At 44.4% G+C, this 26,561-nt stretch overlaps 1 protein-coding gene across 3 annotated transcripts in view; it reads left to right on the top strand.

Annotated features, from left to right (window-relative positions):
- The first annotated feature begins 237 nt into the window (after nt 1-237).
- LOC132821418 (phospholipid scramblase 2-like) overlaps nt 238-26,561 on the top strand; it is a 92,042-nt gene continuing 65,718 nt past the window's right edge. For all 3 annotated transcript variants that reach the window (XM_060834003.1, XM_060834002.1, XM_060834001.1), the window contains exon 1: nt 238-334. The gene's annotated coding sequence lies outside the window, so the exon portion shown is untranslated. The remainder of the gene's footprint in view (nt 335-26,561) is intronic.

Genomic DNA, 26,561 nt, shown 5'->3' with positions numbered 1-26,561 from the left:
TCAGCTTGCATTACACACAGGCTCATTATCGTTCACTTAAATAATTGCTGCTCGCTAACCATTTGGCGACTGGGTGTACAGTGTTACTGAAGGCAAAAGAAACCTGACACCGGAAATTTGAGGCTGGTGTGTGATTTCTAGATCTCCTTGTTAATTTCGCCAAACCCTCGTCTCTAGGCAGCGCTGAGGTTTGACAAGGACCGCCCCTAGGAATTATCTTTAACAATACTGGCAAGTGGCACTAGGAGTTCAGTCAGGGCAGTGCGGATTGGGAAACGTTACTCCTAAGACAGGGGGATTTCCTCCAGAGACAACGTCTGCGTCTCCACAGCAGGTCAGTGTGTGGGTTTTAACACCTCCTTCAACTCTCGTATTTAAAAAAAAATATAGGATTCAGTGACGTTCTGTAATATGTGTGTCTGCACAGAGACAACCTGCGTTTCCTGCATAATTGATCACTTGCTATAATGGAGGCATCCTGGTGAATTTAGTTCTGTCGGTATGGGGGTCCATTCAACCTGTTCAGAGATGCCCCGACCCCAGCCTCTAGAGCAGGGCACTTGCTGAACCCAGGACTCCTAGCTCAGAGGTATGGGCACCACCTGGGAATGTGGGTTTGGGAGTACACACGCAGCTCAGGCAGAATCTGGTTTTAGGGAGAGTGGGTTCAAGGGGCTAAATGGTCATCCTGTTGTGATGTGGAGGTGCTGGTGTTGAACTGGGGTGGACAAAGTCAGAAGTCACATGACACCAGATTATAGTTCAATGAGTGGGCAGCGCTTTGAAAGCTTGTGATTTCAAACAAACCTGTTGGACTGTACTGTGGTGTAGTGTGACTTGATCCTATTCTGTTCATCGTAATAGAAAGCCATTCCCCCCTCCCCCCCCATTGAAATGTAAAGTCTGCATTGAAATGTTGAGGTTGTTATTCAGAAGGGCTTTTGCCTGAAATGTTGATTTTCCTGCTCCTCGGATGCTGCCTGACCTGCTGTACTTTTCCAGCAACACTCTAATCTTGAATCTAATCTTCAGCATCTGCAGTACCTACATAGAACATAGAACATAGAAAAATACAGCGCAGTACAGGCCCTTCGGCCCTCGATGTTGTGCTGACCAAAGTCTACCTAACCTACACTAGCCCAATAACCTCCATATGCTTATCCAATGCCCGCTTAAATGACCATAAAGAGGGAGAGTCCACCACTGCTACTGGCAGGGCATTCCATGAACTCACAACCCGCTATTTATTGCCTATTATTTATAAATCTTACGGTGTGGAGAATTCTGTGATTTTAATTTATAATTCACTTTTCCTTCTACCCTTGATTATTTTTACACTGTCCGCTCTGGTATACCCACTCACTGGGTACTCCCTCTGTTATACTTGTCGTTGAGGGCCGAAGGGCCTGTTCTGCGCTGTGTTGTTCTCTACTTGTTGGAAGTTGCTTGTTCACTTACATGCATTTCACACTCTCGCCTTTCCAATTTTATAAAATAACGACAGGGTATAGATAGATTTAATGGTGGTTGTCCTTTCCTATGAATGGGGAATTTCAAGACCAGGAGGCACATTTTTAAGGTAAGGGGCGAGAGATTGAAAAGAAGGGAGGGGCATTTTTTTTTGACACAGAGGGTGGTTCACGTGTGGAGTGACCATCCTGAGGAAGTAGTGGATGTGGGTACAATTATGATGTTTAAAAGCCATTTGGATAAGTACATACAAAGGATAGGTTTGGAGGGGTATGGGCCAGGAGCAGGCAGGTGGGACTAGGTTAGTTTGGGATTATGTTTGGCATGGACTGGTTGGATCACAGGGTCTGTTTCCATGCTGTATGACTATGACTCCAAGATACTGTTCTCTTTAAGCAAGTTTTCTAACCTACTGCTTTGCTGTTTATGTTTACTGTCTTCTGCTGTGTCTCTCTCCCAGGCTGATTTGTCACATGAGGTTTGCAATCAAAACGCTGAATGTTGTGCTGTTAGGAGTCTTGCCTTTTTCCAAAGACAGTGAGCTGTTCATAAAAAGCAGTTAATTGTTCACACCGAAGCCTTCAGGTAGCAGCTGACCTGTCTATACTTCGGTTCTTCCCAATGATAGCTATACGTGTGAAGTGAATGTCATAGGTGTTCACTAAGACAGAGCTAAATACTTGTAGTAGAGATCGCTTCTGACTTCAAACCTTTTCCTGTAATCGTGTATTCAGTGCCTCCGTGCATTGACTTCCACTCTACAATAAATTACAGCTGGGGGTAAAAAATGAGGTCTGCAGATGCTGGAGATCACAGTTGAAAATGTGTTGCTGGTTAAAGCACAGCAGTTCAGGCAGCATCCAAGGAATAGGAAATTCGACGTTTCGGGCATAAGCCCTTCATCAGGAATGCAGCACTGCTGCCTCACACACCAGCGACCCAGGTTCGATTCCAGCCTTGGGTGACTGTGTGGAGTTTGCACATAAATTACAGCTGTTCATTTTCTGTGTTCATGTGGTAAAAATGAGAGAGAAGCCAATTCCTTTATCTATTTCTCAATGAATACGGCAAACATGAAGCTGTAGGTATTGTGAAATTCGGCATCTAGCCGTGCCATACTCATCCCCTGACCTTTCCTGTTTTAATGGGCTGTATCATAAGACAGTGTTTACTTCATTGGAAATCAATTGCCTATTTGCTTGTCAGAGCAGTCCATGAACTCTTTATATAGCAATGTAAATAAGAGTTGGGTGAGTAAAAAGAGATCCATATATTGTTTGATTACATAAAGCCAAGTTTACTCACATCCTGTTTGAAGAGGTTTATGGTTTTATACAGTTTGAGTTCTAAAAGGTAAAAGGTCACAATTTCAATGGCTTGATGGATGGATACGTCTCTTTAATTTCAACAATAACCATTTTGTGCATTTCGCAATAATCCTGACAAGGCCACAAACCTGATCTTTTTAAAATGAAAACAACAATTGCTGAGATCACAGCAGGTCAGACAGCATCCACAGAGGGAGCAAGCTAACCTTTTGAGTTTAGACGACTCTTCAACAGAATTGACTTCACTCGAAACATTGCTCTCTCTTCATGGGTGCTACGTGACCCACTGTGATCTCCAGCATTTGTCGTTATCAGTACAGATTCCAGCCTCTGCAATAATTTGCTCTGATTAAACTGAATACAGAGTGGGTTTTGGATGTTTCCCTCATGTCACTAAGGTCGAGACTCTAGAAAGGAGAAGTTACCAGTAGCACGAAGTTTGGAAAATCCCAGATACACCCCAACACTTTCAGAACTGGATGCCAACCCCCATGCCAAGTGTAATTAAATTCAACTCAATTAATATAGATTACTATCTGTTACTATCTATGCTACTTAACTCTGTGATCTGCTTGTATTGCTTGCAAGATAAAGCTTTTCACTGTCTCGTTACACGTGACAATAAATTTAATTCAATTCAATTCAATATGCTGGACAGAGTGGTACTGATGTAGGGGTAAAAAATGAGGTCTGCAGATGCTGGAGATCACAGTTGAAAATGTGTTGCTGGTTAAAGCACAGCAGGTTAGGCAGCATCCAAGGAACAGGAAATTCGACGTTTCGGGCATAAGCCCTTCATCAAAAAGGGCTTATGCCCGAAACGTTGAATTTCCTATTCCTTGTATGCTGCCTGACCTGCTGTGCTTTAACCAGCAACACATTTTCAACTGGTACTGATGTAGCCCTATTCCTTACATAGCCAAAACTTCAGTGCAGTACCTAACAATTATTTTCACACACATTTCAGGGTAGGAATTGTCAGAAAGATCTATTGGTGCGCAATTTTGTATTGAAGCTAGTCTTTGTAATAAAAGCAAAATACTGTGGAAGCTGCCAATCTGAAAGGAACACAGACAGCCTTTGATTTTCAGACATGCAAAAAAAAATTACAAATTTTTTTTGTAAAAAACTGTAGCTGCTGGAAATCTGAAATAGGAACAGAAATTGCGAGAGATACTCAGCGGGTCAGGCAGCATTGTCTCTCTCTCTCTCTCTCTCCCCCTAACAATGTTTCATGTCCCAGTATGACTCTTCTTCAGAAGCTGCACTTAATAAAGCTGCAACGTGGATCGTCCGGAACCCATGGTGCTAAAGAGAATTCAAAATGTTAACACTACAGACGCTACTAGACCTGCTGAGTTTCTCCAGCATTCTGTGTGTTTGTTATATTTTTCAACATTATGTTCCTCCCGCACCCCCCCCCCACTTTCCTATTCACTGCCTAATTTATTTGCTGACTTCTGTTATTATAGAGTCATAGAGATGTACAGCACAGAAACAGACCCTTCAGTCCAACCCGTCCATGCTGACCAGATATCCCAACCTAATCTAGTCCCACCCTCCAACACCTGGCCCATATCCCTCCAAACCCTTCCTATTCATATACCCATCCAAATGCCTCTTAAATGTTGTAATTGTACCAGCCTCCACCACATCCTCTGGCAGCTCATTCCATACCCGTACCACCCTCTGTGTGAAAAAGTTGCCCCGTAAGTCTCTTTCATATCTTTCCCCACTCACCCTAAACCTATGCCCTCTAATTCTGGATTCCTTGACCCAGGGGAAAGACTTTGCCTACTTACCCTTATCCATGCCCCTCATAATTTTGTAAACCCCTATAAGGTCACCCCTCAGCCTCCGATGCTCCAGGGAAAACAGCCCCAGCCTGTTAAGCCTCTCCCTGTAGCTCAAATATTACTTTACTGCTACTTGTCTGCACTTTTAACTTCTCCTTCCTCAGCACCTGCCTAAGGAACCGACTGATCCCACACGGACTCCGAACTACATTCCAACCAACAAAATTTGGATGAATTCAGATTTCTCCAGCTTCCTCATTTCCCCTCCCCCCACCTTGTCTCAGTCGGTTCCCTCAACTCAGCACCACCCTCCTAACCTGCAATCCTCTTCCTGACCTCTCCGCCCCCACCCCACTCCGGCCTATCACCCTCACCTTGACCTCCTTCCACCTTTCCCACCTCCATCGCCCCTCCCCCTAGTCCCTCCTCCCTACCTTTTATCTCAGCCTGCTTGGCTCTCTCTCTCTTATTCCTGATGAAGGGCTTATGCTCGAAACGTCGAATTCTCTATTCCTGAGATGCTGCCTAACCTGCTGTGCTTTGACCAGCAACACATTTGCAGCTGTGATCTCCAGCATCTGCAGACCTCATTTTTTACTCTTTGCACTTTTAACTTGAATATTTAGCCTCGTGGAAGTTTTTGATCTAAGTCACACTGGTGCTGACATGTTTGCTGACATGTCACTTTTGCAAAATACTGTTATTCCCGTGAAAAAAAATGTCAGAAATCTGAAATGAAAATTGAAATTCCACAGGGATCCATACTGGGAGCTGTGCTATTTGTGCTGTACATAAATGACTAGGATGGTTTGATCTTGATTTATTATTATCAGATGTGCCTGAGCACTGAGGGTGTCACCGAGACAGGGGATGAAACGTCTGCAACACAAATTCCCAGCTCGGCGAACAGAACCACAACAATGAGCACCCGAGCTACAAATCTTCTCCCAAACCTTGTACAGTGAAAAGTTTTGTTTTAGATGCACTACAGCTAATCGTAACATTAGAAAGACACAGAGATCATGGGGTGATTGAGCAGAGCAAGAAATACAAATTCCAAGTTACAAAGAAGGTGTACAAAAAAGCAAAATCAACGCAGGTGAAAATGTAGGTGGGTGGGTTAGCAAGTTTGCAGACAACACAAAGATTGGTGGAGTTGTGGATAGTATAGAAGGTTGTCAAAGGGTACAGCGGGATATGGATCAGTTGCAGATATGGGCAGAGAAATTGCAGATGGAGTTTAATCTGGGTCAGTGTGAGAGGCTGAACTTTGGGAGATCAAATTATAAGAAAGAGTATATAGTTGATTCTGGATCAGTGGTGCTGGAAGAGCACAGCAGTTCAGGCAGCATCCAACAAGCAGCGAAATCGACGTTTCGGGCAAAAGCCCTTCATCAGGTATAAAGGCAGTGAGCCTGAAGCGTGGAGAGATAAGCTAGAGGGGGGTGGGGGTGGGAAGAGAGTAGCATAGAGTAGAATGGGTGAGTGGGGGAGGGGATGAAGGTGATAGGTCGGGGAGGAGAGGGTGGAGTGGATAGGTGGAAAAGGAGATAGGCAGGTTGGACAAGTCCAGACAAGTCATGGGGACAGTGCTGAGCTGGAAGTTTGAAACTAGGATGAGGTGGGGGAAGGGAAATGAGGAAGCTGTTGAAGTCCACATTGATGCCCTGGGGTTGAAGTGTTCCGAGTGGCAGAGTTGAGGGGTGACTTGATAGAAGTCTGTCAAATTATGAGATGCATAGATAGGGTTGACGGTCAGAAACCTTTTCCCAGAATTAAAATCTAGGGGAATTGCATTTAAGGTGAAAGGGGGAAAGTTCAAAGGAGATGTGAGGGGCAGGTTTTTTACCCAGAAAGTGGTAGGAGAGTGGAATGCGCTGCCGAAGTGGTGGTGAAGGCAGATATGATCGGGGTGTTTCAGGCAATTTTAGGTAAGCACATGAATATGGAAAGAATGGAGGGATAAGGGCAAGGGATTCGTTTAATTTGGCGTCATGTTTGGCACAACACCGTGGGCCAAAGGCCTGATCCTGTGCTGTACTGTTCGATGTTGAAATAGAAATTGCCAGTGAAGCTCAACAGATCTGGCAGCATCTGTGGAGAGAGAAATAGAATTAATGTTTTGAGTCCAGTGACCCTTCATCAGAACACTGGATCTGAAATATTAACTCCGTTTCTTTCTTCACAGATGCTGCCAGACTAAGAGCCAGTCTCAGACTAGGATAGGTGATGATCTGGTGGTATTACCATTAGACTAGTAATCTGTAGACTCATGTAATGTTCTGGGGGGACCTGGGTTTGAATCCCACCGTAGCAGATGGTGGAATTTGAATTTAGCTGAAAATGTGTTGCTGGTCAAAGCACAGCAGGCCAGGCAGCATCTCAGGAATAGGAAATTCGACGTTTCGAGCATAAGCCATTTGAACTTTCCCCCTTTCACCTTAAATGCAATTCCCCTAGATTTTAATTCTGGGAAAAGGTTTCTGACCGTCAACCCTATCTATGCATCTCATAATTTGACAGACTTCTATCAAGTCACCCCTCAACTCTGCCACTCAGAACACTTCAACCCCAGGGCATCAATGTGGACTTCAACAGCTTCCTCATTTCCCTTCCCCCATTTCACCCTAGTTTCAAACTTCCAGCTCAGCACTGTCCCCATGACTTGTCCGACCTGCCTAGCTCCTTTTCCACCTATCCACTCCACCCTCTCCTCCCTGACCTATCACCTTCATCTCCTCCCCCACTCACCCATTGTACTCTACGCTACTTTCTCCCCACCCCCACACTCCCCTAGCTTATCTCTCCACGCTTCAGGCTCACTGCCTTTATTCCTGATGAAGGGCTTATGCTCGAAACGTCGAATTTCCTATTCCTGAGATGCTGCCTGGCCTGCTGTGCTTTGACCAGCAACACATTTTCAGCTGTGTATCTCCAGCATCTGCAGACCTCATTTTTTAATCGAATTTGAATTTAGTAAAAGATTCAAATGGTGACCATGAAAACCATTAGTAATTGTCAGGAAAACCCCTTCTGGTTCACTAATATCATTTAGGGAAGAAATTGCCATCTTTTACTTGGTCTGGATTACATATTACCCCAGACCCACAGCAATGTTGACGCTCAATTGCCTTCTGGACAATGAGGGATGGGCAATGGCTGGTCCAGCATACAGGGGCACCCACATTCTGTGTATGAATGAAGAAAAACTAAATTTTTCCAATGATACTATACGAGAAGAATCATCGATAAACGCAGGCCATTCAGCCCATACTAATCCTCCGAAGGGCACCCCCACCTACATATTCCACAACTAATCCATCCAGCTTGCACATCATGGGCAATTTTGGCATGGCCAATCCACCTAACCTGCACATCTTTAGACTGTGGGAGAAACCCACACAGACATAGAACATAGAACATAGAAGGATACAGCGCAGTACAGGCCCTTCGGCCCTCGATGTTGCGCCGACCGAATCCTACCTAATCTATACTAGCCCAATAACTTCCAAATGCCTATCCAATGCCCGCTTAAATGACCATAAAGAAGGAGAGTTCACCACTGATACGGGCAGGGCATTCCATGAACTCACAACCCGCTGTGTGAAGAATCTACCCCTAACATCTGTCCTATACCTACCACCCCTTAATTTAAAGCTATGTCCCCTAGTAACACCTGACTCCATTAGCGGTAAAAGGTTCTTAATATCTACCCTATCTAAACCCCTAATCATCTTATACACTTCTATCAGATCTCCCCTAAACCTTCTCTTCTCCAATGAGAACAGCCCCAAGTGCCTCAGCCTTTCCTCATAAGATTTTCCTACCATTCCAGGCAACATCCTGGTAAACCTCCTCTGCACTCGTTCTAAAGCTTCCACATCCTTCCTATAGTATGGCGACCAAAACTGCACACAATACTCCAGATGAGGCCTCACCAGAGTCTTATACAACTGCAACATGACCTCAGGACTCTGGAACTCAATTCCTCTGCCAATAAAGCCCAGTACACCATATGCCTTCCTCACAGCACTATTTACCTGGGTGGCAACTTTCAGAGATCTGTGTACATGGACACCAAGATCCCTCTGCTCATCCACACTACCAAGTAGCCTACCATTAGCCCAGTAATCCATCATCTTGTTATTCCTACCAAAGTGAACGACTTCGCACTTAGCTACATTGAATTCCATTTGCCACATTTCCGCCCAGCTCTGCAACTTATCTATATCCCGCTGTAACCTACCACTTCCTTCCTCACTATCCACAACTCCACCGACTTTTGTGTCATCCGCAAACTTGCTTACATGGGGAGAATGTGTAAACTCCCAACAGATAGTTGCCCAAAGCTGGAATCAAACGTGTATTCCTAGCTCTATGAGGTAGCAGTGCTAACCACTGAGCCACCGTGCCCCCCAGGTGTGATTGTTTCACTGGTGCTGTATGAGGACACTATAATGGAGCAGTAAGCCTGTGAACTTAAGGTGGAAAAAAGTGTGACTTCTGAAAGACCTCATATCCTATCTGAGAGTAAACTAGAGCTTAATTCTGTTTAAAATAGCTGGTGTCACCTGCCCTGACTAAAGTTAGGTTCTCACAAATGGGCAGAAATTAACCCTCAAACTATTTCACAAATCTGCAGACTTTCAGAAGCCCCATTGCTGCTTATGCACCTCAAGTTAAGCCATATTCAGCTCATTTGTAATTGGAAGTACATTTTAAATAAAAAGCAAAATAATGCAGATTGACGGAAACCTAAAATAAAACAGAAACGACTCTGTTGGTCAGAAAGAAGAAAGAAGCAGAATTAGTGTTTTTGGACTGTGATTTTGCACAGAATTTAGGTTAATTCCGAAGCAAATTGTTTCAAACATCCTGCAACATAATATCTAACCAGAAGTTTTAATGTTTGCTACTGAAGAAAGGAAAGGCACAGACGGGGCAAGGCGATCACTCTCTAGAAGAGCAGAGATCACGGTATTGTTTGTGGTTTTTGATGGAAGCATTCTTTTTACCTTTTTTTTATTTACCCCCACCCTACTACCTAACTGCGGTAGTGCTTATTTCTTTCACCAGCACCTATGTTGTGTGTGTGCAGGTGTGAGACACAGTAAAGTGGAATCATTTCTCTCTGCAGGCAGTGCATAGCTAATTGAAGCAATTATGGTGCCTGTATTAGGCCCTTTACCCGAATCAACTGGCATTTCCCAGTCAGTAGGTGGGTCTCAGTGGTGGTTGAAAAGAGAGACCATCATCTGAGAATAACTTAACCACCCCACCCACCTCTCAATGTTGGCAAACAGCTGGCTCCCTCTCCTCACTGACTGACAGGTCATTTTCATTGTAAATCGTTGAGAAACTGTGTCCATTTGGGATGCTCGCACTGTTTCCTCATTCCAGATCTGTACTGTCATACTATTTCAACATTGATAAGAGCGATCATTGCAAAGATATTATGGAGATGCACTAAGAATAGTGTTCATCTGATTGTGTGGCACTACCCCTGTGCTAAATCTAATCGATTTAGATCACTTACAGTGTGGAAACAGGCCCTTCAGCCCAACAAGTCCACACCGACCCGCCGAAGCGCAACCCACCCATACCCTGACATTTACCACTTACTTAACACTACGGGCAATTTAGTATGGCCAATTCACCTGACCTGCACATTTTTGGATTGTGGGAGGAAACCCACACAGACACGGGGAGAATATGCAAACTCCACACAGTCTGTCGCCTGAGTCGGGAATTGAACCCGGGTCTCCAGCACTGTGAGGCAGCAGTGCTAACCACTGTGCCACCATGCCGCCCACTAAGACATTTAGCACAAAGCCAGAAGACTTTAGGGAGTAGGTTCATGGTTCCTTGAAAGTGGAGTCACAGGTAGACAGGGTGGTGAAAGCAGCGTTTGGTATGCTTTCCTTTTTTGGTCAGAACATTGAATATAGCAGTTGAGAGATCATGTTGCAGCTGTTCAGGAAACTGGTGAGACCACTTTTGGAATATTGCATGCAATTCTGGTCTCCCTGCTATAGGAAGGATGTTGGGAAACTAGAAAGGGTTCAGAAAAGATTTACAAAGATTGGCAAGATTGGAGGATTTGAGCAAAAGGGAGAGGTTGAATGGGCTGGGGCTGTTTTCCCTGGAGCATCAGAGGCTGAGGGGTGACCTTATAAAGGTTTATAAAATCATGAGGGGCATGGATAGGGTGAATAGGCAAGTTCTTTTTCCTGGGGTGGAGCAAGTGCAAACTGGTGGGCATAGGTTGAAGGTAAGAGGGAAAAGATATAAAAGGGACCTAGGGGGCAAAGTTTTCACGCAGAGGGTGGTGCATGTATGGAATGAGCTGCCAGAGAAAATGGTGAAAGTTGGTACAAATACAACATTTAAAAGGAACCTGGCTGGGTATAAAATAGGAAAGGTTTAGAAGGATATGGGGCAAATGCTCGCAAATGGCACTAGATTAATTTGGGATATCTAGTCAGCATGGAGTAGTTGGTCGGAAAGGTCTGTTTCTATGCTGTATATCTCAATAACTCTGACTCTAAGTCACCCGACCTCAGGTTATCGTCCAACAAGACGATTTGAAATCACAAGCCTTTCGGTGCATTGCTCTTTTGTCAGATGAAGATTTAGAACAGATACGGCAACTCAATCCTGGGCATATATAAGGCTGTGGACCCATCAGCAGCAGAACTGTATGTGACCACTGTCTGTAACCTCATGTCTGGACATACCCCTCACTCTATCGTTACTGTCAAGTCAAGTGAGTAAACTCCCTTCAAAGCGAATGGAGTGCAATTCACCAGGAACAGCACAGTGCATAAGTGAAAATGAGATGCCAACCTCTCAAAACTACAGTACAGGACAACACGAACAGCACTTAATGGAAAAAAGCACTCCAAGGCCAACAGATCACATATTTTTAAAAATATTTTTGATTTGATTTAGATTTAATTGTCACGTTCACTCGAGTACAGGAGTACAGTGGAAAGTGTTGACTCACATGGCACCATCTTGGGTACAAAGATACCTATGTGCAAAAAAATTCTGGTACAAAGTAATAAAAGAAACAAAGAAGGTAAAGCATTACCTTCATAGAATATGTAGAAAAATAAAGAAATAGTTAATATTAAAGTCCTTAATATAAACTACAAAAATGAAGGAATAAAATTAAAAGTTCAACAGTTTTTGAGTCCTTCGTTTACCTCGCGCTCCAGGAGACCCCAGCTGCCTCAAAGAACAATAATAAACAATATAGTACAGGAGCAGGCCCTTCGGCCCTCCAAGCCTGCACCAACACACCTTGCCACCACAGACACTGAGGGACCACCCTCACTGCTCACTCTGCCCGTGCAGCACTGCAATACCATCGCTGAAGCTGCCCTTTCCACAATCTCCCCCTGCAGTCTCTGAAGAGAGAGAACCTTTCAGGACCTTGACCATTTATGAGAATTGGAAAATAATAGCATCTCTAACTATTCATTTTCTCTAAACCGATTACGTCTCTTGAACTTCGGAGAATCTCCTATGAAATATTAGGGGTTAAAATCACTTCCCAGAGTAGTTTGAACAAAATGTAAAATGGAATGTCTCTCCTTTGGCTTAATATCAGTTTCTTTTGGATATCCCTACTGTGAGGCATCCTCACAATGTCTCCCTACCTTGAGAGAGGCTATGTAAATGCACTTTGTTGTTAAACCGATGGTGTCTGTCATGTGCAATAGAGAAATGTGCCTCACAGGGAGGGACAGACAATGCAGCAAGGTTTAGAAAGAAAACTGGTCAGAATTCTGGCTGAGAGAGAGGTTTTCAGGAGGATTAGTTAGCAGATGGGTTAGTATCCAATTTCCCCAAATTGCAGAACCTGGATCATATGCTGACAGAATTCCTTTCAGTTTGATTTTCTCCCTGATGTCTATCTAAAGCAATTTACCACCATCTCTCTCTCTCTCTCTTCTGCCTTCATGTCTCTGATACATATAAATATAAGGCAAAATAAAAACACACACAAGTGATGCAAACCAGACAATGCTCAAAACACTGAGCAGATCAGAGCAAATACATTTAGTGTTTCAAGCATGCATCATTCTGAGGAACTAAATTAAACTGAATTGAATTAGCTTTATTGTCACGTACTCAAATGAGTACAATGGGAAGTTTATATGTCACCATTTACAGTGCCATCTTCAGTACAAAGCTACCCATGTAACTAAAGATGCTGTATAAGGTTATAGAAAACACAAAAATGAAAAGTCTAGCATTCCAGCAATAAAAGTTCAGAACAATGGTTTTCCAACCCAGAACACAATGGCACCTAACCCCCCGAACCACAACAAGCCAAATCTAGACCAAGCTTAATTCAGGATTACAAAGTCTCAGTTTACAAATGTCCAATTTACAAACACTCGTTTTGTTTTACACATTCACAGGATGGGGCTGTCCAGAGGGCAGTTAAAAGTCAACCACATTGCTATGGGTCCGGAGTCACATGCAGGCCAGAATGGCAGTGTCCTTCCCCAAAGAGCATTAGTGAACCAGGTGGCAATGGATTCATGGTCACCATTAGATTCATAATTTCAGATATTTATTAAGTTCAAATTTCACCATATGATGCAGCAGGATTCAAACCCGGGTCCCCGGAATGTTATCTGGATCTCTGGATTAACAATCCAGCGATAATACCACAGGCCATCACCTCCCCTTGCATATTTATGAACTCTATCCCAACAAGGGCATTATTTAAAATATTCAATTTCCCATACTTATGAACAGGTGCTTTCTATTGTCCTGCATTAAGTTCTGTCTTACGTACAAATTAACAGGTAAACAGATTCCAGAATGGAACCTGGAGGCTCTCTGTACACCTAAATGTGAATATCCTTCTATTTGCAATTACTGCATGACAAGGAACTAGACATTACGGGAGAAATTCAACAGGTCTGGCAGCAACTGTGGAGAGAGAAAACCAGGGTGAACATGCAGTTCTGAAGACGAGTCATACAGGCTGGAATTGAACCCAGGTCCCTGGCGCTTTGAGGCTGCAATGCTAACCACTGAGCCACCATGCCATCCATAAACCTTTTATGGAGGTTTATAAAATCATGAGAAGCATGGATAGGACAAGGTTTTTTTCCCTGGGGTGGGGAAGTCCAGAACTCTAGGGCATAGGTTTAGGGTGAGAGGGGGAAGATTTGAAAGGGACCTAAGGGGCGGCATTTTCATGCAGAGGGTGGTGAATGCATGGAATAAGCAGCCAGAGGAAGTGGTGGAGGCTGGTACAATTACAGCATTTTAAAGGCATCTGGATGGGTATATAAATAAGAAGGCTATAGAAGGATATGGGCCAAGTGCTAGCAAATGGGCCTAGATTAGGTTTGGATATCTGGTCGGCATGGACGAGCTAGACCGAAGGGTCTGGTTCTGTATTGTACAGCTCGATGACTCCATGTCCACTGACTGCCCTTAGTCCGGCCTTAAAATTAACCTTCATTTGTTTTTCTCTATTGAAGCTGACAGAGAGGCCACTCTAATTTCACAAAAGGCTCAGTTCATTCCAGCATGTTACACAAGCTGATGTAATTAACTGTCTACCTCTCTCAAACTGCCTACTTATCATGATGTATGAGTTATAGGGAGAGGCTGAACAGGCTGGGGTTGTTTTCCCTGGAGCACTGGTGGCTGAGGGGTGACCTTATAGAGGTTTAGAAAATCATAGAGTCATAGAGATGTGCAGCATGGACACAGACCCTTCGGTCCAACCCGTCCATGCCGACCAGATATCCCAACCCAATCTAGTCCCATCTGCCAGCACCCGGCCCATATCCCTCCAAACCCTTCCTATTCATATACCCATCCAAATGCCTCTGAAATGTTGCAATTGTACCAGCCTCCACCACTTCCTCTGGCAGCTCATCCCATACATGCACCACTGTCTGCATGAAAAAGTTGCCCCTTAGGTCTCTTTTATCTCTTTTCCCCCCTCATCCTAAACCTATGCCCTCTAGTTCTGGACTCCCTGACCCCAGGGAAAAAGACTTTGTCTATTTAACCTATCCATGCCTCTCATAATTTTGTAAACCTCTATAAGGTCATTCCTCAGCCTCCGATGTTCCAGGGAAAACAGCTCCAGCCTGTTAAGCCCCTCCCTGTAGCTCAAATCCTCCAACCCTGGCATCATCCTTATAAATCTTTTCTGAACCCTTTCAAGTTTCACAGCGTCTTTCCGATAGGAAGGAGACCAGAATTGCATGCAATATTCCAACAGCAGCCTAACCAATGTCCTGTACAGCTGCAACATGACCTCCCAAGTCCTGTACTCAATACTCTGACCAATAAAGGAAAGCATACCAAACACCTTCTTCACTATCCTATCTACCTGCGACTCCACTTTCAAGAAGCTATGATCCTGCACTCCAAGGTCTCTTTGTTCAGTAACACTCCCTAGGACCTTACCATTAAGTGTATAAGTCCTGCTAAGATTTGCTTTCCCAAAATGCAGCACCTCGCATTTATCCGAATTAAACTCCATCTGCCACTTCTCAGCCCATTGGCCCATCTGATACAGATCCTATTGTAATCTGAGATAACCCTCTTCGCTGTCCACTACACCTCCAATTTTGGTGTCTTCTGCAAACTTACTAACTGTACCTCTTATGCTCACATCCAAATCATTTATATAAATGACAAAAAGTAGAGGGCCCAGCACCAATCCTTGTGACACTCCACTGGTCACAGGACTCCAGTCTGAAAAACAACCCTCAGGAGGGGCATGGATAGGATAAATAGACAAAGTGTCTTCTCTGGGGTGCAGGAGTCCAGAACTAGAGGGCATAGGTTTAGGGTGAGAGTGGAAAGATATAAAAGAGACCTAAGGGGTAACATTTTCACACAGAGGGTGGTATGTGTACGGAATGAGCTGCCAGAGGAAGTGGAGGAGGCTGGTACAATTGCAACCTTTTAAAGGCATCTGGATGGGTATGTGAATAGGAAGGGTTTGGAGGGATATGGGCTGGGTGCTAGCAGGTGGGACTAGATTGGGTTGGGATATCTACTCGGTATGGATGGGTTGGACCGAAGGGTCTGTGTCTGTGCTGGACATCTCTATGACTCGATGATGTGTGGAGCAGGTGAAACTTGAATCCAGGATACCCAGCTTAGTTACAACCACAACAGCACGTAGTAGCTAATCTTATTTTTTTTAACTAGTTGTGCACACAGTAGAGTGGCTGTAACCAGCCAGCGTGGAGTGAGTGCCCGAACTGAGGAAATTCTAATTTTTAAAAAAATTTTTTTCTTTTTTTCATTTTTTTCTTCCCTAAACAAGGAGAAGACAAAGAAACTGTCCTCCTCAATAACAGCAGCCAGCACAGAGGAGGTTCCATAGACTGAGGGGATTCTAAATCTCCTGGTTAGTTTTTTGTCATCCCCTGTTTATATTATTATTTTTGGTTATTATTTTTTCTTTTTCTTTTTACCCCAACACTACCGCCTTACTGCAGTAGCGTTTATATATTCCCCAGCACCCATGTTGTGTGTGTGCAGGTGTGAGACACAGTGAAAGACACAAGGTGCACAAACCTTTATTCAATTTCCACCACCAGGAAGAAAGGAAACATCCGAGTGGCCAGTGACAGCTAAGCCTACTCTAACAAAGCACTGATTAACCAATTAATTAGTTCTGAAATCACAATCACTTCTCTCATCAACAGATACAAGTGGCAATTGGCTCAATATCTGATGAATGTTTTTTTCTTTTAGTTGGAGCTAAATTGTTTACCGTGGAACTGGAAGAATTCCATACTTTAAATATTTAACACCTTAAATGGGCAGTTACATCTAATTTATGTACAACTTCCACCCTAACCAAATTTCCTTCTAGTATCAATTTTCAGAGTTAAAAATCACATGACACCAGGTTGTAGTCCGACAGGTTTATTTGGAAGCACTAGCTTTCGGAGCGCCGCTCCTTCATTAGGTATTTGTGAGGCAGGAACATAAGACACAGAGTTTATAGTAAAAGGTAACAGTGTCATGTAACTGAAATGATATATTGAACAAACCCAGATTGCTGTTAAGTCTTTCATCTTTGAGAATGGGTTGCAGGTTTCAGTTTATTGATATGTAAATCCCAGAACTTCTTTTAAATCACATTCTCGAAATAACAAGGTTTTATAAAACAAGGTGACATCTCAGCTCAGACAATGCATTAAAGGTGTGAGGTTAGTGCCTGCCTGTATCCCAATCTTGAGTCAGATTGGTTCTATTTCTAAAGCGGAATTTATAAAATATTACATGGACTGACTGCCTGCAGGCTGTATACTTTTTGAGCATCATATCTGTTTTCAATTGTAATGATGTAGAGGTGCTGGTGTTGGACTGGGTGGACAAGGTCACATGACACCAGATGTCATTTCACTTGATGTAGGGGCATTTCTCTTGATGAAAGCTTGTGATTTCCAATAAATCTATTGGATTATAACCTGGTGTCATGTGACTTCTGACAATTGTGGTAAAAATAACAACTTATTCAGTAATCTCCTTTAGGGAAGGAAATCTGACACCCTCACAATGTCTGGTCTGTTTGTGATTCTCAGCAACACGGTTAATTAACTCTTTACTGTCTTCTGAGCCACTCAGTATCACAGCAAGAAGGGATGGGTAATAAATGCCAGCCTCGCCAGTGATAATCACATCCCAAGAAATGATTTTTAAAACTATCCCTGATGATAAGAAGTTGTGTTTCCCACTTGAAACAAAAATGAATTACCCAATAATTAAAATTGACATAATTAACAATGTAAAACAACAAAAGTACTAAAGGTTAAAAAAACCCAACAATTTAAGTGCTTTCCAATTAAGAAGAATGAGTTTTTAGGGACTTGAAATCAAACTTGTTACAATATATGTCAGGGGCAGGTGGGTCTTGAACCCAGACCTTTTGACCCAGAGGTAGGTTTTACAAGATATTGATCCAAGTTATGTGCTAAAATCCACAACAAGTTTCAAACCTCTATCTTTCTATGTTAGAGACAAGCGGGGAGTTAAATTCCATGGACACAGGGATGACACTACGTACGCTGACTGCAGATAGCCCACAACTTGCTGCTGTTTAAATTCTTTTGGTATCCAGCCATTGCTCACCAGACTGTGGGTTGACTGGACACCTGTGTAGGTATTTCTTAATCACCCCGTTTCGATATGTTATGTCACACACTTGGAGCAATTGGGTTTTTAACCCGGGTCTTCTGTCTGAGAGCTGAAAATGTGTTGCTGGTTAAAGCACAGCAGGTTAGGCAGCATCCAAGGAACAGGAAATTCGACGTTTCGGGCCAGAGCCCTTCTCTTCTGTCTGAGAGATAGGCATGCGGCCATGAATAAAACAGGGCTCGATTGGTTAAAACTAGCCTGAACCTTTTCAAATTTGCATTGCGTTTGGAAAAGTCGGATGAATCTGGGCTGTGAAGCATTGACTAATAACAGGACATGGAAGAGTGGGCTTGCAGGTTTCCAGTCACTGTACTTGAGACCCTGGAGAGAGTAGAAAGGACACAGTGCAAACTGCAGGAACAACATCTCATCTTCAGACTAGGCAGTTTACAGTCTTCGAGACTTAATATTGAGTGCAACACCTTCAGATTGTAAACTCATTCCGATTCCTTCCCCTTTCTTTCAGCTTTACTTGTTGCATTCTTTATCACGATGTCCTCCCCTCTTTCCAGTCCGCAGTTAGACACACCATTGTTCTACTATTCTCAGATTCCGATCTCTTAATCTGCACACTATCAGCATCTTTTCTCCCCCAGCTATTGTATAAATGCTGCTCCCTTCACATTTCACGTCAACTCTAGTGAAGAGCTGTCTGGACCCAATGGTAACTCCCTCTCTCTCTTTCCATGGACGCTGCCTGACCCACTGTGATCTCCACCCTTTGTTGTTTTCAATGAGATTTTTCATATCTGGAGTGGATGAGGTCTCCCGGACTCATGCCTAGATGATAGTGGGAGCAGATAACTGAGGAGCTCAATGCCAGAAACTCTTGAGGACCCAGGTGCAGATCAGCAAGGCTTTCAGTGGCCCTGACAGAAATGATCAAGATCAAATATCATATCCTACCAACACTAACCCCAGAGACTACTCAATTTGCAATACAGCAATCACTCACCTGCCAGCATTTTCTATTGATCAGTACTCACACCTGACAATCACATGCTTTCCCACTCTCTGACACACATAGCGCTGTTGTAAGGTTTGCATCGACATGTCACAGCTTGAACATTTTTTGAACTAGGCCAGCATTTATTGTCCATCCCTAATTACCCAGAGGGCAGTGTAGAGCCAACCACATTGCTGTCACATGTAGGCCAGACCAGGTAAGGATGGAATTTCCTTCCCTAAAGGGCATTAGTGAACCAGATGGGTTTTTCCAACAATTGACAATAGTTTCATGATCATCATTTAGATGCTTTAATTCCAGACTTTATGTTAAAATTAGGGATTGGCAACAATTGCTGACCTAGCCAGCTCCACCCATGTCCTGTCAATGAATAAACTACAATTTTTAAAAAATCCATCCAATGCCTTTTGAATGCCTCAGTTGAAGCTGCCTCCATCACCTTCTGATCTTTTTCTCTCTTATGAGCAGGAACAGCTTCTCCCAATATCCTCTGTCATGCCTGGTCATGATTTTGAAAACCTCTATCAAATCTCCTCTCAGCTCTCTTGTCAATAAGAACAATCTATCTTCCTCACTGAAGTTTTCTAGAATATTCCTGCAATCTGCTTCTGCCCCGTCTTCAATGCATCCACATCTTTCCTGTAAGGCAGCCCTGACAACTCTACACAATACTCCAGCTGAGCTCAAACGAACGTGTTCACCTTGAAATCGCTTTTTAATTATAATGTAGGGCTCAGTTATTATGCAGTGCCCAGGAATGTTATGCTCACAGCCCTGCGCCAACAGAATGTTTGCGTTCCTGTTGAAGCTGCGTATTTGCTCTACCTGCTTTTCCTTGGCAAGAGATTGAAATGTAGTTCGTTCTCATTGAGTGGAGATCTGATTGAAAAATTCAAGTCATTCTAAATATCTTCAACAGCACAATTGATTCAATCTTTTATCACTACAGTCACTTTCACAGCCATAGGCAATGTGCTCCTTATCCCACACTTCGGTTGTAGTTGCGTCTATAGCAGGTAATATATTTTAATTCAAGAATCCTTACTGGCATCTGGTCATGTTCTAAGGTATGCTCCAAGGGCAATGCTGATTGGTGCTTGCAAGTGACATTCACTGGTATCACGCAATGACCATCTCCAACAAGATTGAATCTAACCATTGCCCCTTGATATTCAATGGCATCTCCATCTCTGAATCCCCTCCTATCAACAATTCAGGGGCTTACCATTGATCAGAAACTCAACTTCACTCACCATATAAATCAAACAGCTACAAGAGCATGCCAGAGGCCTGGAATCCTGCAGCGAGTAACTCACCTCCTGACTCCACAAGGCCTGTCCATTATCTGCAATGCACAAGTCAGGAGTGGGCTGGAATACTCCCAATTTCCCTGGATGAGTGCAGCCCCCAATAACACTCCAGCAGCTCAACACCACCCAGGACAAAGTAGGGAGCTTGATTGGCACCGCATCCACAAACATCCACTCCCTGTACCACCAACACTCAGTAGCAGCCTTGTGTCCTATCTGCACTGCAGAAGATCATTGAAGCGCTTTAGACAGCACCTTCCAAACCCAGTAAATATATAGGAAACCACTTCCTTCCAAGCCACTCACAATCCTAGCTTGAAAATATATCACTGTTCCTTCAGTGGCACTGGTTAAACAGCTTGGAATTCCCTTCCTTGGAGTACCATGGCTGAATCTGCATCTCAAGTACGCCAGTGAATCAAAAAGACAGCTCACCGCCTTCTCCTGGCATTTTAATACTGGCCCATGTCCCATGAATTAGTAACATAGAAGTCTGCTGGTTTGTGATGTGTTACGACCAGTTGTTGAGGTGTGATTCTAATTCCCTCCCAGTCAACCCCAATAATTTTTTTTCTTTGTGTAGCTATCACACTTCAGTTGAACTTAGTTAACAAGATCAGAAATGATCCAATTTCAAGGTGAGGCAACTGGAGTTTTATTAGCAATTAAATCTGATTTGATTTGATTTACTGTAGGGACATAAATTCAGTGAAAAGTTTTGTTTTGTGAGCAGTATAGGTGGATCATAATAAACAAGGACATAGAGACCATAGGGCGCTGAGACAGAGCGAGGCACACAGGGTTACACTGCACAGAAGGTGCACAAAATCAAGATCAACATGAGCAAGATCAGCATAATTTGAAGTTAGACAGCCCCACCCACAGCATCCAACCTCATAATTCAGTAACCCCAGGGATAGTCAGTGAGGATGGAGGGGAGTGGGGACGGTCAGTGAGGATGGAGGGGAGTGGGGACGGTCAGTGAGGATGGAGGGGAGTGGGGACGGTCAGTGAGGATGGAGGGGAATGGGGACGGTCAGTAAGGATGGAGGGGAGTGGGGACGGTCAGTGAGGATGGAGGGGAATGGGGACGGTCAGTGAGGATGGAGGGGAGTGGGGACGGTCAGTGAGGATGGAGGGGAGTGGGGATGGTCAGTGAGGATGGAGGGGAATGGGGACGGTCAGTAAGGATGGAGGGGAGTGGGGACGGTCAGTGAGGATGGAGGGGAATGGGGATGGTCAGTGAGGATGGAGGGGAGCGGAGACGGTCAGTGAGGATGGAGGGGAATGGGGACGGTCAGTGAGGATGGAGGGGAATGGGGACGGTCAGTGAGGATGGAGGGGAATGGGGACGGTCAGTGAGGATGGAGGGGAGTGGGGACGGTCAGTGAGGATGGAGGGGAGTGGGGATGGTCAGTAAGGATGGAGGGGAGTGGAGACGGTCAGTGAGGATGGAGGGGAGTGGAGACGGTCAGTGAGGATGGAGGGGAGTGGGGACGGTCAGTGAGGATGGAGGGGAGCGGAGACGGTCAGTGAGGATGGAGGGGAATGGGGACGGTCAGTAAGGATGGAGGGGAGTGGAGACGGTCAGTGAGGATGGAGGGGAGTGGGGACGGTCAGTGAGGATGGAGGATGGAGGGGAGTGGGGACGGTCAGTGAGGATGGAGGGGAGCGGGGATGGTCAGTAAGGATGGAGGGGAGTGGGGACGGTCAGTGAGGATGGAGGATGGAGGGGAGTGGGGATGGTCAGTGAGGATGGAGGGGAGCGGGGATGGTCAGTAAGGATGGAGGGGAGTGGGGACGGTCAGTGAGGATGGCGGGGAATGGGGACGGTCAGTAAGGATGGAGGGGAGTGGGGACAGTCAGTGAGGATGGAGGGGAGTGGGGACGGTCAGTGAGGATGGAGGATGGAGGGGAGTGGGGACGGTCAGTGAGGATGGAGGGGAATGGGGACGGTCAGTGAGGATGGAGGATGGAGGGGAGTGGGGACGGTCAGTGAGGATGGAGGGGAGTGGGGACAGTCAGTGAGGATGGAGGGGAGTGGGGACGGTCAGTGAGGATGGAGGATGGAGGGGAGTGGGGACGGTCAGTGAGGATGGAGGGGAGCGGGGATGGTCAGTAAGGATGGAGGGGAGTGGGGACGGTCAGTGAGGATGGAGGATGGAGGGGAGTGGGGATGGTCAGTGAGGATGGAGGGGAGCGGGGATGGTCAGTAAGGATGGAGGGGAGTGGGGACGGTCAGTGAGGATGGCGGGGAGCGGGGATGGTCAGTAAGGATGGAGGGGAGCAGGGACAGTCAGTGAGGATGGAGGGGAGTGGGGACGGTCAGTGAGGATGGAGGGGAGCAGGGACAGTCAGTGAGGATGGAGGGGAGTGGGGACGGTCAGTGAGGATGGAGGGGAGCGGGGATGGTCAGTAAGGATGGAGGGGAGCAGGGACAGTCAGTGAGGATGGAGGGGAGTGGGGACGGTCAGTGAGGATGGAGGGGAGCGGGGATGGTCAGTGAGGACGGAGGATGGAGGGGAGCGGGGACAGTCAGTGAGGATGGAGGGGAATGGGGACGGTCAATGAGGATGGAGGATGGAGGGGAGCGGGGACAGTCAGTGGGGCTGGAGGATGGAAAGGAGTGGGGACGGTCAGTGGGGCTGGAGGATGGAGGGGAGTGGGGACAGTCAGTGGGCTGGAGGATGGAGGGGAGTGGGGGCGGTCAGTGAGGATGGAGGATGCAGGGGATTGGGGTCACTTGTTGGCCTGGGGACCGGTGCGGGTGGTCAGCAATTTGCGAGCCTGGGCTGACCGTGTGTGGAAGCCCCTGCGCTGATCCACTGAAAGACTGTGATTTTATCTTCATTCTCATTTTTCTAACTTATTACTTACAGTTAATTATAGTATGTAATTTCTTTTTTCCTTTCCTTTTCCCTTCATTTCTCTATTTTGTACTAAAGGTCTGTGTGTAGTACTTTGTACGCAAGAGGACGCCATATGGGGCGATATTGTAAACTTTTCACTGCACTCCTGTATTTGAGTACATTTGACCATAAAGAATATTCTAATTCTAATGTTCAGTACAGTTGTCACAATTGTAATGAGACGTGTTACTCAGGGTTTTGTCCTGCACGGTTGGAGAGATAGCTGTCCTGACGGTTGCCTGACTCGAGGATTACTTTGCAAGTTCTTTTATTTACGTGATTGCACCTAATACTGTTTTCTGTGAGTGTATTTCTCACTGGCACAGGCCGTTCCATCCTCTCTTCACATTCTGTCACCCATGGCTGCTGGCGTGATGTCACACCAAGATTGCATCCATTCTCGTTAAGCTACAACTGGTTTGACTAAAAGTTCCTTTAGAATCTACTGTACCTTTCCTTATGAGCTTCGACAACATTAAGTTATTATAGAAAATAGCTGAAAATGTGTTGCTGGTTAAAGCACAGCAGGTTAGGCAGCATCCAAGGAACAGGAAATTCGACGTTTCGGGCCAGAGCCCTTCATCAGGAATGGAGAAAATACCAAGCCCTTTTATGATATTGCAGCAACAACTTGAAGAACTCAACAGTCCACTAAACTGAAAGGGATCATCTTCGGATGTGCAAGCACATATGCTTTCTGCTGCTGAATACCTTTCTTATGTTACACAAGATCAAGAGAAGTTGGGAGCTGGAGCACTGAGTTAGAAGGGTAGGCAATGACCTCGTGGTGTTTCCAGTTAACCGGGGGCCCTGGGTTTTAATCCCTTCATGGCAGATGGTGTAGTTGAACTCAGTAAACCCTGGAAGCAAGAGTTTAATGATAACTGTGAATCCATTGTCAATTGTCGGGAAAAACCCACCTGGTTCACTAACGTCCTTCAGGGAAGGAAGCTGCCATCCAAAATGGCAATGCTGGCCTGGCTTTATTGCTGTGCTCACTTCCACCAAGTGCTTACTAACATCCTCATCACAATGGCACCTGGTGTAATTCACTCCAAACATGGACACGTGTTGAGAGTTTTGTACATTGAACTCAAAACAGAGAAATAAAAGTGATTATATTAGACACAAACACAGAGAACCAAATATGGAGGGCCGAACGGCCTGTACTGTGCTGTAATGTTCTATGTGGAATGCTGGAGTAACTCAGCAAGCCGAACAGTTTCTGTGGAGAGAGAGACCAAGTTTAGGTTTTGACTCTTCAGATGATGACTGAGCTACACCAGCATTGTCTGTGTTCGTCTGCAAAAGACAATGCTGCCAACTCCAATTTTTGTCAAAGATCTCATCCTAATAAGTCCAACTCTTGTTTTTTGTATCATGATGTAAAAACTAACATTTATCTGGGAATGGGCAGTAAACTATCATTTAATGTAATGATTATCATTCTATATATATTTGGTGTATGTCAGAGATGTAACATTAAGATTCCATTTATTATTGTCAGCTACTGAGTAAGCTGGTTGTGTACCTATTGGGAATTGAGAAGTGTAACTTCAAAAAAATGCTTTTCTTAGTACTGATTCCATAATTTTTAGTATCTACCCTTTTAGTATCGCTAATACTGTAAATACATGCATTAATGATTTTGTGCATCATGGTTCATAATTGGGAATTTAAAAACATATTTTGATATTGACTGGGGCACAGCTTTGTTTTTAGTAATGTGTAATTTCTGTTTGTTTTTCAATGCTACAGCCGCGTGGTAGATTTGCACGCAATGGTGTTCATTGTTAGTAGGACCTTATTGAACTAAGATAATTTGCCTCAACAAAATCCTGAACGCAACGTTCCTGAAGAAGAGCTTATGCCTGAAACATTGATTCTCCTGCTCCTCGGATGCTGCCTGGCTTGCTGTGTTTTTCCAGCACCACACTTTTCAACTCTGGTACTCCAGCAGTCCACACTCTCTCCTCAACAAAATCTTGTCAATCTTGAGTCTAACCTTAAGTATCAAAATACACTTTCTGAGAAGTCATTGATCTCTATATAATTTTATGACCTGGAGACTGATCGCCCAACCAGATCAGATGTTTTACCTCTATATTCGCAACACAATAAAACTGAACCATCAAAGACTTCCAAATAGTTGCTCCAATGGTTCCCAACCAATTTTAAAAATAACCAATCTCAGACTTTGTCACAATTAATTCCAGACACTATGTCAAACAAAAGACTTAACTAATAATTATCTTTAACAGAAAGAAACTTAAACACTAAGGTAATCTAAAACATCTATTTTGTGTTCAGCCCCCATTTATACAAAAGTCAGACAGACAACAAACAGCACCAGAGACCTGGGTTTGAATCCACCCTCCGACAACTGTCTGTGGGAAGCTTGCACATTCTCCCAGTGTCTGCGTGAGTTTGTGCAGGTTAGGTGGGTTAGCTATGGAAAATGCAGGGTTACTTGGAGAGGGTAGGGGATTGGGTCTGGGTTGAATGTTCTACAGAGGATCGGTGTGGACTCAATGGGTTGAAAAACCTACTTCCACATGATAGGGATTCAATGAATAAGTCAATAAAAGAAAGTAGCAAAACTGGCCAGATCAGTTCAATGGTTTTCCCAATGTGTTATTTCACAAGCGTAAATGTGGACCCCTTGCTTACTTTTATGAAATGTTAATCAGAGTCACCCTCTCAGTTCACCCAAGCAAAGGCAGTATTGTTCATCACTCAGCTTTCTACTCTTTTAGTTTCCAAAAGTGGGCAGATTAGGCAGGGAGCATTCAAATCTATTTGCTCTCTTGTCAGCAGCCAAGCTCATCTCCACAGAAAGCATTGTTCCAGAAAACAAATTCAACCATGATTCAGCCCTGAAATATAATGACCATCTCCTCCTGAGGCCTCAATTACCATTTAACAACTGCTATCTGCTTGAACATAGTTTCTTCCAGACTTGCCGGAACCAATTCCTGGTACTGACCTTGTTGATGATCAACTTCTGCTTTCTGTTTAAACACAATACTCTCCCTGGGATCGATACATCTGTAGGAACCCTTTTCTTTAAATTAAGGCTCAGACTGCAATTAGCCTCATAAACAAACGAAAACTTATTTGGTCTGTTCTTTTCCTTTTATCATAAGTCATCTTCAGGTCCAAATTAAAATCGATAAAAGAATAAAACTAGTCAGGATTTTTAACAATTTAGGTATTTTGGGGTTCCCTTCAAAGATGGATATGTGTGCAATAAATTACAACCCCTATAAAGAAAGAACATAGTTCAATGTATATAACAACCCCCAGGGTAAGGGAGTCCAAAACTACAGGGCATAAGTTTAAAGTGAGAGAGAAAGATTTAAAAAGGACCTAAGGGGTAATTTTTTCCACTCAGAACGTGGTGCGTATATGGAATGAGCTGCCAGAAGAAGTGGTGGAGGCTGGTACGATTACAGCATTTAAAAGGCCTCTGGAATATGAAGTGTTTTAGGGGGATATGAGTCAAGTGCTGGCAAAAGGGACTAGATTAATCTGGAATATCTGGTCAGCATAGGCGAGTTGGACCGAAGGGT

Source organism: Hemiscyllium ocellatum, chromosome 13 (assembly GCF_020745735.1).
Source record: "Hemiscyllium ocellatum isolate sHemOce1 chromosome 13, sHemOce1.pat.X.cur, whole genome shotgun sequence".
NCBI lineage: Eukaryota > Metazoa > Chordata > Chondrichthyes > Orectolobiformes > Hemiscylliidae > Hemiscyllium > Hemiscyllium ocellatum.
The sequence above is the reverse complement of the archived record's forward strand: the minus strand, read 5'-3'. Positions and strand labels throughout refer to the sequence as shown.